We start from the raw sequence: 8,843 nt of genomic DNA, 5'->3' as shown, positions 1-8,843 counted from the left end.
CCCCCTACTCTCCCCTCTTCTCTCTACCCCCTCTCGTCCCCTCTTCTTTTCTCTCTCACCCCTCTCTCTCTTCTCTTCCCCTTCTTTCTCTCTTCCCCCCCCTTTTCTCCCCTCTTCTCTATACCCCCTTCTCTCCCCTTCTTTCTCTCTCACCCCTCTCTCTCTCTCCCCCATCTCCCCTCGCTCTATTCCCATCTTCCCCCTCTTTCTCTCTCCCCCCCTCTCTCTCTCCCCCCACTCTCCCCCGTCTCCCCTCTTTCTCTACCCCCTCTCTCGTCCCTCCTGCCCTCTCTTCTCTCCCCCCGGTCTCCCCTCCTTTCTCTCTCCCCCTCTCTCCCCTTCTTTCTCTCTCCCCTCTCTCCCCTCTCTCTCCCCTGCTTTCTCTCTCCCCCCACTCTCCCCTCTTTCTCTCTCCCCCCACTCCCCTATTTTTCTCTCTACCCCCTCTTTCCCCCCACTCTCTTTCCCCCCACTCTCCCCTCTTTCTGTCTCTACCCTCTCTCCCCCCTCTCTCTCCCCCCACTCTCCCCTCTTTCTCTCTACCCCCTCTTTCCCCCCACTCTCCCCTCTTTCTCTCTCCCCTTTCTCTCCCCCCACTCTCCCCTCTTTCTCTCTCCCCTCTTTCTCTCTCCCCTCTTTCTCTCCCCTTCTTTCTCTCTCACCCCTCTCTCTCTCTCCCCCATTCTCCCCCTCTTTCTCTCTCACCCCTCTCTCTCTCTCTCCCCCATCTCCCCTCGCTCTATCCCATCTCCCCCTCTCTCTCCCCCATCTCCCCTCGCTCTATCCCATCTCCCCCTCTTTCTCTCTCCCCCATATTTCTCTCCCCCTACTCTCCCCTCTTTCTCTCTCTCCCCCCTCTCTACCCTTCTTTCTCTCTCCCCCCTTTCTCCCCTCTTTCTCTCTACCCCTCTCTCCCCTTCTTTCTCTCTCACCCCTCTCTCTCTCTCTCTCTCTCCCCCATCTCCCCTCGCTCTATCCCATCTCCCCCTCTTTCTCTCTCTCCCCCCTCTATCTCTCTCTCTCTGAGGATTAGTGGTCGTTAGGGTTGATCCTTGGCCCAGAGGGTTGGGCTGATATTAAAGGCCTAAATGATGCTATTTATTATGTTGGAAACAGAACGGGGGGACAGAGTGTGTGTGTGAGGCAGGTGAGGGGAGCTGTGAGTGTGTGTGGGTGTGTGTCAGCTGGTATATTGCTTTTGTCCTTTATGTTTGGGGTTTGGATCATTGGTTTGGGAGCAGGGCAGGTGTTTAGGTTTTTATCAATAATCACCATGGCGATTACTCTCACTGGTCTTCGCTCACAGCAACACTACGACCATACACACACACACACACACACACACAGCATCGCAAAACACACCATGCGGCATCGCTACAGAGGTGTGTGTGTGTGTGAGACACTGAGTTAAGAGTGCAGGTCAGGGCATAAGGCAATGCTAACCACCCTTACAGACAACACCACCGGCACCCCGCACTGCCATTTTAAACACTCTCAATCCCCGACACACACTCTCACACGCACATTCTCAATTATTGACTCACTGACATCTACACTCACACACACACATTCTCAATCATTGACTCACACACACATTCAATCACTGACACACACACTGTAACACGTGCTGTCTCTCCTGAGGTTACCTCAGCCCTTTAGTGTGTGTGTGTAGTATAGGGATAATAACCTACTGTGATATAGTAACCTACTGTAATATAGGGGTAGTAACCTACTGTAATATAGGGGTAGTAACCTACTGTAATAGAGGGGTGATAACCTACTGTAATATAGGGGTAGTAACCTACTATAATATAGGGGTAGTAACCTACTGTGATATAGGGGTAGTAACCTACTATAATATAGGGGTAGTAACCTACTGTAATATAGGGGTAGTAACCTACTATAATATAGGGGTAGTAACCTACTGTGATATAGGGGTAGTAACCTACTGTAATATAGGGGTAGTAATCTACTGTAATATAGGGGTAGTAACCTACTATAATATAGGGGTAGTAACCTACTGTGATATAGGGGTAGTAACCTACTGTAATATAGGGGTAGTAACCTACTGTAATATAGGGGTAGTAACCTACTGTGATATAGGGGTAGTAACCTACTGTGATATAGGGGTAGTAACCTACTGTAATATAGGGGTAGTAACCTACTGTAATATAGGGGTAGTAACCTACTGTAATATAGGGGTAGTAACCTACTGTAATATAGGGGTAGTAACCTACTGTAATATAGGGGTAGTAACCTACTGTAATATAGGGGTAGTAACCTACTGTGATATAGGGGTAGTAACCTACTGTAATATAGTAACCTACTGTAATATAGGGGTAGTAACCTACTGTAATATAGGGGTAGTAACCTACTGTAATATAGTAACCTACTGTAATATAGGGGTAGTAACCTACTGTAATATAGGGGTAGTAACCTACTGTAATATAGGGGTAGTAACCTACTGTAATGTAGGGGTAGTAACCTACTGTGATATAGGGGTAGTAACCTACTGTGATATAGGGGTAGTAACCTACTGTGATATAGGGGTAGTAACCTACTGTAATATAGGGGTAGTAACCTACTGTAATATAGGGGTAGTAACCTACTGTAATATAGGGGTAGTAACCTACTGTAATATAGGGGTAGTAACCTACTGTAATATAGGGGTAGTAACCTACTGTAATATAGGGGTAGTAACCTACTGTGATATAGGGGTAGTAACCTACTGTAATATAGGGGTAGTAACCTACTGTGATATAGGGGTAGTAACCTACTGTAATATAGGGGTAGTAACCTACTGTAATATAGGGGTAGTAACCTACTGTAATATAGGGGTAGTAACCTACTGTAATATAGTAACCTACTGTGATATAGGGGTAGTAACCTACTGTAATATAGGGGTAGTAACCTACTGTGATATAGGGGTAGTAACCTACTGTAATATAGGGGTAGTAACCTACTGTAATATAGTAACCTACTGTAATATAGGGGTAGTAACCTACTGTAATATAGGGGTAGTAACCTACTGTGATATTTTTTAATTTTTTAATTTTTATTTTTTATTTCACCTTTATTTAACCAGGTAGGCTAGTTGAGAACACCTTTATTTAACCAGGTAGGCTAGTTGAGAACACCTTTATTTAACCAGGTAGGCTAGTTGAGAACACCTTTATTTAACCAGGTAGGCTAGTTGAGAACAAGTTCTCATTTGCAACTGCGACCTGGCCAAGATAAAGCATAGCAGTGTAAGCAGACAACAAAGAGTTACACATGGAGTAAACAATTAACAAGTCAATAACACAATAGAAACCAAAGGGGGAGTCTATATACAATGTGTGCAAAAGGCATGAGGAGGTAGGCAATAATTACAATTTTGCAGATTAACACTGGAGTGATGAATGATCAGATGGTCATGTACAGGTAGAGATATTGGTGTGCAAAAGAGCAGAAAAGTAAATAAATAAAAACAGTATGGGGATGAGGTAGGTGAAAAAGGGTGGGCTATTTACCAATAGACTATGTACAGCTGCAGCGATCGGTTAGCTGCTCAGATAGCTGATGTTTGAAGTTGGTGAGGGAGATAAAAGTCTCCAACTTCAGCGATTTTTTTTTTTTGTAACCTATTGTAATATAGGGTTAGTAACCTACTGTGATATAGTGGTAATAACCTACTGTAATATAGGGGTAGTAACCTACTGTAATATAGGGGTAATAACCTACTGTAATATAGGGGTAGTAACCTACTGTAATATAGGGGTAATAACCTACTGTGATATAGGGGTAATAACCTACTGTAATATAGTAACCTACTGTAATATAGGGGTAGTAAACTACTGTGATATAGGGGTAATAACCTACTATAATATAGGGGTAATAACCTACAATAATATAGGGGTAATAACCTACTATAATATAGGGGTAATAACCTACTGTGATATAGGGGTAATAACCTACTGTGATATAGTAACCTACTGTGATATAGGGGTAATAACCTACTGTGATATAGGGGTAATAACCTACTGTAATATAGGGGTAGTAACCTACTGTAATATAGGGGTAATAACCTACTGTAATATAGGGGTAGTAACCTACTGTAATATAGGGGTAATAACCTACTGTGATATAGGGGTAATAACCTACTGTAATATAGTAACCTGCTGTAATATAGGGGTAGTAAACTACTGTGATATAGGGGTAATAACCTACTATAATATTGGGGTAATAACCTACTATAATATAGGGGTAATAACCTACTATGATATAGGGGTAATAACCTACTGTGATATAGGGGTAATAACCTACTGTGATATAGTAACCTACTGTGATATAGGGGTAATAACCTACTATAATATAGGGGTAATAACCTACTGTAATATAGGGGTAGTAACCTACTGTGTAATAGGGGTAATAACCTACTGTGATATAGTAACCTACTGTGATATAGTAACCTACTGTAATATAGGGGTAATAACCTACTATAATATAGGGGCAATAACCTACTATAATATAGGGGTAATAACCTACTGTGATATAGGGGTAATAACCTACTATAATATAGGGGTAATAACCAACTGTGATATAGTAACCTACTATAATATAGGGGTAATAACCTACTGTGATATAGTAACCTACTATAATATAGGGGTAGTAACCTACTGTAATATAGGGGTAGTAACCTACTATAATATAGGGGTAATAACCTACTGTGATATAGGGGTAGTAACCTACTGTAATATAGTAACCTACTATAATATAGGGGTAGAAACCTACTGTAATATAGGGGTAGTAACCTACTATAATATAGGGGTAATAACCTACTGTGATATAGGGGTAGTAACCTACTATAATATAGGGGTAGTAACCTACTATAATATAGGGGTAGTAACCTACTGTGATATAGGGGTAATAACCTACTATAATATAGGGGTAATAACCTACTGTGATATAGGGGTAGTAACCTACTGTGATATAGGGGTAGTAACCTACTATAATATAGGGGTAGTAACCTACTATAATATAGGGGTAATAACCTACTGTGATATAGGGGTAGTAACCTACTGTGATATAGGGGTAGTAACCTACTGTGATATAGGGGTAATAACCTACTGTAATATAGGGGGTAGTAACCTACTGTGATATAGGGGTAATAACCTACTGTGATATAGGGGTAATAACCTACTGTAATATAGTAACCTACTATGATATAGGGGTAATAACCTACTGTGATATAGGGGTAATAACCTACTGTGATATAGGGGTAATAACCTACTGTGATATAGGGGTAATAACCTACTGTAATATAGTAACCTACTGTGATATAGGGGTAGTAACCTACTGTAATATAGGTGTAGGAACCTACTGTAATATAGGGGTAATAATCTACTGTGATATAGGGGTAGTAACCTACTGTGATATAGAGGGAGTAACCTACTGTGATATAGGGGTAGTAACCTACTGTGATATAGGGGTAGTAACCTACTGTGATATAGGGGTAGTAACCTACTGTGATATAGTAACCTACTATGATATAGGGGTAATAACCTACTGTGATATAGAGGGAGTAACCTACTGTGATATAGGGGTAGTAACCTACTGTGATATAGGGGTAGTAACCTACTGTGATATAGTAACCTACTATGATATAGGGGTAATAACCTACTGTGATATAGGGGTAGTAACCTACTGTGATATAGGGGTAGTAACCTACTGTGATATAGTAACCTACTATGATATAGGGGTAATAACCTACTGTGATATAGGGGTAGTAACCTACTGTGATATAGGGGTAGTAACCTACTGTGATATAGTAACCTACTATGATATAAGGGTAATAACCTACTGTGATATAGGGGTAATAACCTACTGTAATATAGTAACCTACTATAATATAGGGGTAGTAACCTACTGTAATATAGGGGTAGTAACCTACTGTAATAGAGGGGTGATAACCTACTGTAATATAGGGGTAGTAACCTACTGTAATATAGGGGTAGTAACCTACTGTAATATAGGGGTAGTAACCTACTGTAATATAGGGGTAGTAACCTACTGTAATATAGGGGTAGTAACCTACTGTAGTATAGGGGTGAAAACCTACTGTAATATAGGGGTACTGTGATAATACCTGATGTGTGTTAATATAATACCTGCTGTGTGTTAATATAATACCTGCTGTGTGTTAATACCTGCTGTGTGTTAATATAATACCTGCTGTGTGTTTATATAATACCTGCTGTGTGTTTATATAATACCTGCTGTGTTAATATAATACCTGCTGTGTGTTAATATAATACCTGCTGTGTGTTAATACCTGCTGTGTGTTAATATAATACCTGCTGTGTGTTAATATAATACCTGCTGTGTGTTAATATAATACCTGCTGTGTGTTAATATAATACCTGCTGTGTGATTATATAATACCTGCTGTGTGTTTATATAATAACCTGCTGTGTGTTAATATAATACCTGCTGTGTGTTAATATAATACCTGCTGTGTGTTAATACCTGCTGTGTGTTTATATAATACCTGCTGTGTGATTATATAATACCTGCTGTGTTTGAGGAGATGGTGCAGTAGGCAGGGATGTGTGTGTAGAGGGGTCAGAGTGTGCATTTTAGGCATCACATATATGACCCCTCTTTCTACCCTGTTGAGCGGTCCAAATGCTGCAGTCTGACCCCTAACCTTTGACCCCCCTAACCTCTCTCTGTCTCTCTCTCTCTCTCTCTCTCTCTGTGTGCAGGTGCCAACCCCCTGCAGACCAATGCCTTAGGACACACAGCCAGAGCCTACGCCAAGGAGGGAGAGTTACACACACTACTGCTGGAGTGGGAGGGCAAGGTATCACACACACACACAATACACTACGCTATGATTGGCTATAACTAACGCTATAACTAACGGCCAGCCTCCTCGGCACGAGATCGAACTTCCACCCAGGAAACATCTGCACCCCCCACTGGGAGACACACACACAAAGACACCCCCAGTGGGGAGTGACAGGGAAATGAGCGATATGATTGGCTCTGAGGGGTGTAAAGGCTGTTCCAGGCTAGTGGAGGTTAAAAGGGGTTACGCAGAACTAGTGTTGGTGTGTTTAAAGACAAGGCAGTCGTATGCACAACCCTAAATCGAACCCCTTAGCCCCTATGCACTTCCCCTAGGCCGTAGGCACTTCCCCTAGCCCCTAGGCACTTCCCCTAGGCCGTAGGCACTTCCCCTAGCCCCTAGGCCGTAAGCACTTCCCCTAGCCACTTCCCCTAGCCCCTAGCCCCTAGGCACTTCCCCTAGCCCCTAGGCACTTCCCCTAGCCCGTAGCCCCTAGGCACTTCCCCTAGCCCGTAGCCCCTAGGCACTTCCCGTAGCCCCTAGGCACTTCCCCTAGCCCGTAGCCCCTAGGCACTTCCCCTAGCCCCTAGGCACTTCCCCTAGGCCGTAGGCACTTCCCCTAGGCCGTAGGCACTTCCCCTAGCTCCTAGGCACTTCCCCTAGCCACTTCCCCTAGCCCCTAGGCACTTCCCCTAGCCCCTAGGCCATAGGCACTTCCCCTAGCCCCTATCTCTCTAATGTTGTTGTTTAAGGAATCCATAACCGGTACATTTATAAATCAAAATGTGGGTCAGGTGGGCTCTTGATGATGTCATGATCTGACAGTTTGTTCTAGTGCCAACACAAAATAACATCTTACAGTGTTCGGCTTTCACAACGCCATCGTTTCTGCTGAGCGGACCGGGGCACAAACTGTCTGGTTCTGTTCTCCTCACTCTACATCACAGTAGTCAGATTTGGAATTGTAAAGTGCACATTTGGACTCGTGGGTGTTTGGCTTATAGGACATCAAAGCGGCACGTATTATAATCCTCAACGGCTCATCTTTCAATGTACATTGAGTCACCTTAATTTAACAGCATTTCCCTTCACTCAGACAACAAAACATTTGCAAATGTTTCCCAATCAGCCAGACGAATGGGGACAACTTGTTGTCACGCAAGGTGCTGAAGTTCAGAACTGCTGTCCGTCAAACACCTCACTGAGCTGTGAAGTGCAGAGCCTGAGTTCTGACGTCATGTAGAACTTGTTACTGGTCAGATACTATGTTTCACTTTAGGCTCTTATCTTATCACTTTAGGCCACCATCTGTCATATTCAACCTGTATCTGATACGAGTGTAAAGGCCGACAACCATTACGCCACTACTGTTATTGATGCTGGTAAATAGGGAATCTATTCATCGCAATGTCAGGGTTCTCAGCACTGTAACAGACAGAGAGACACACACGCACACACACACACACACACACACAGACAGAGACGCACACACACACAGAGAGACACACACACACAGACAGAGACACACACACACACACACACACACACACAGAGACAGACAGACAGTAAAGAGGGTTTGCGCTCTCTTCCCAGCCTCAGGACAGTCAGGTAGTCAGACACACACACACACGGCTGCTAATGGTGACTTGAAGGGAACCAGAGAGACACCACACACACACGGCTGCTAATGGTGACTTGAAGGGAACCAGAGAGTTGATTTGATTTGATACATTTTTCTCTATCTCCCTTCTCTCTCTATTTCCTCATGTTCTCTCCTCTCTTTAACCCCGTCACAGGGGATGGAGCAGAACAGAGGTGACCTATTCTACCACTCTCTCTGTCTCTCTCTCTCTCTCTCTTTACCTCTCTGTGTCTCTCTCTCTGTCTCTCTCTTTACCTCTCTCTTTGTTTGTTTCTCTCTCTCTCTCTGTTTCTCTCTCTTTACCTCTCTGTGTCTCTCTCTCTCTCTCTTTACCTCTCTCTGTGTCTCTCTCTCTGTGTCTCTCTCTCT

General features: G+C 43.3%; 1 pseudogene; it reads left to right on the top strand.

Annotated features, from left to right (window-relative positions):
* LOC116353717 (caseinolytic peptidase B protein homolog) overlaps positions 1–8,843 on the top strand; it is a 79,352-nt pseudogene that overhangs the window by 44,759 nt on the left and 25,750 nt on the right.

Source organism: Oncorhynchus kisutch, linkage group LG15 (genome assembly GCF_002021735.2).
Source record: "Oncorhynchus kisutch isolate 150728-3 linkage group LG15, Okis_V2, whole genome shotgun sequence".
NCBI lineage: Eukaryota > Metazoa > Chordata > Actinopteri > Salmoniformes > Salmonidae > Oncorhynchus > Oncorhynchus kisutch.
The sequence above is the reverse complement of the archived record's forward strand: the minus strand, read 5'-3'. Positions and strand labels throughout refer to the sequence as shown.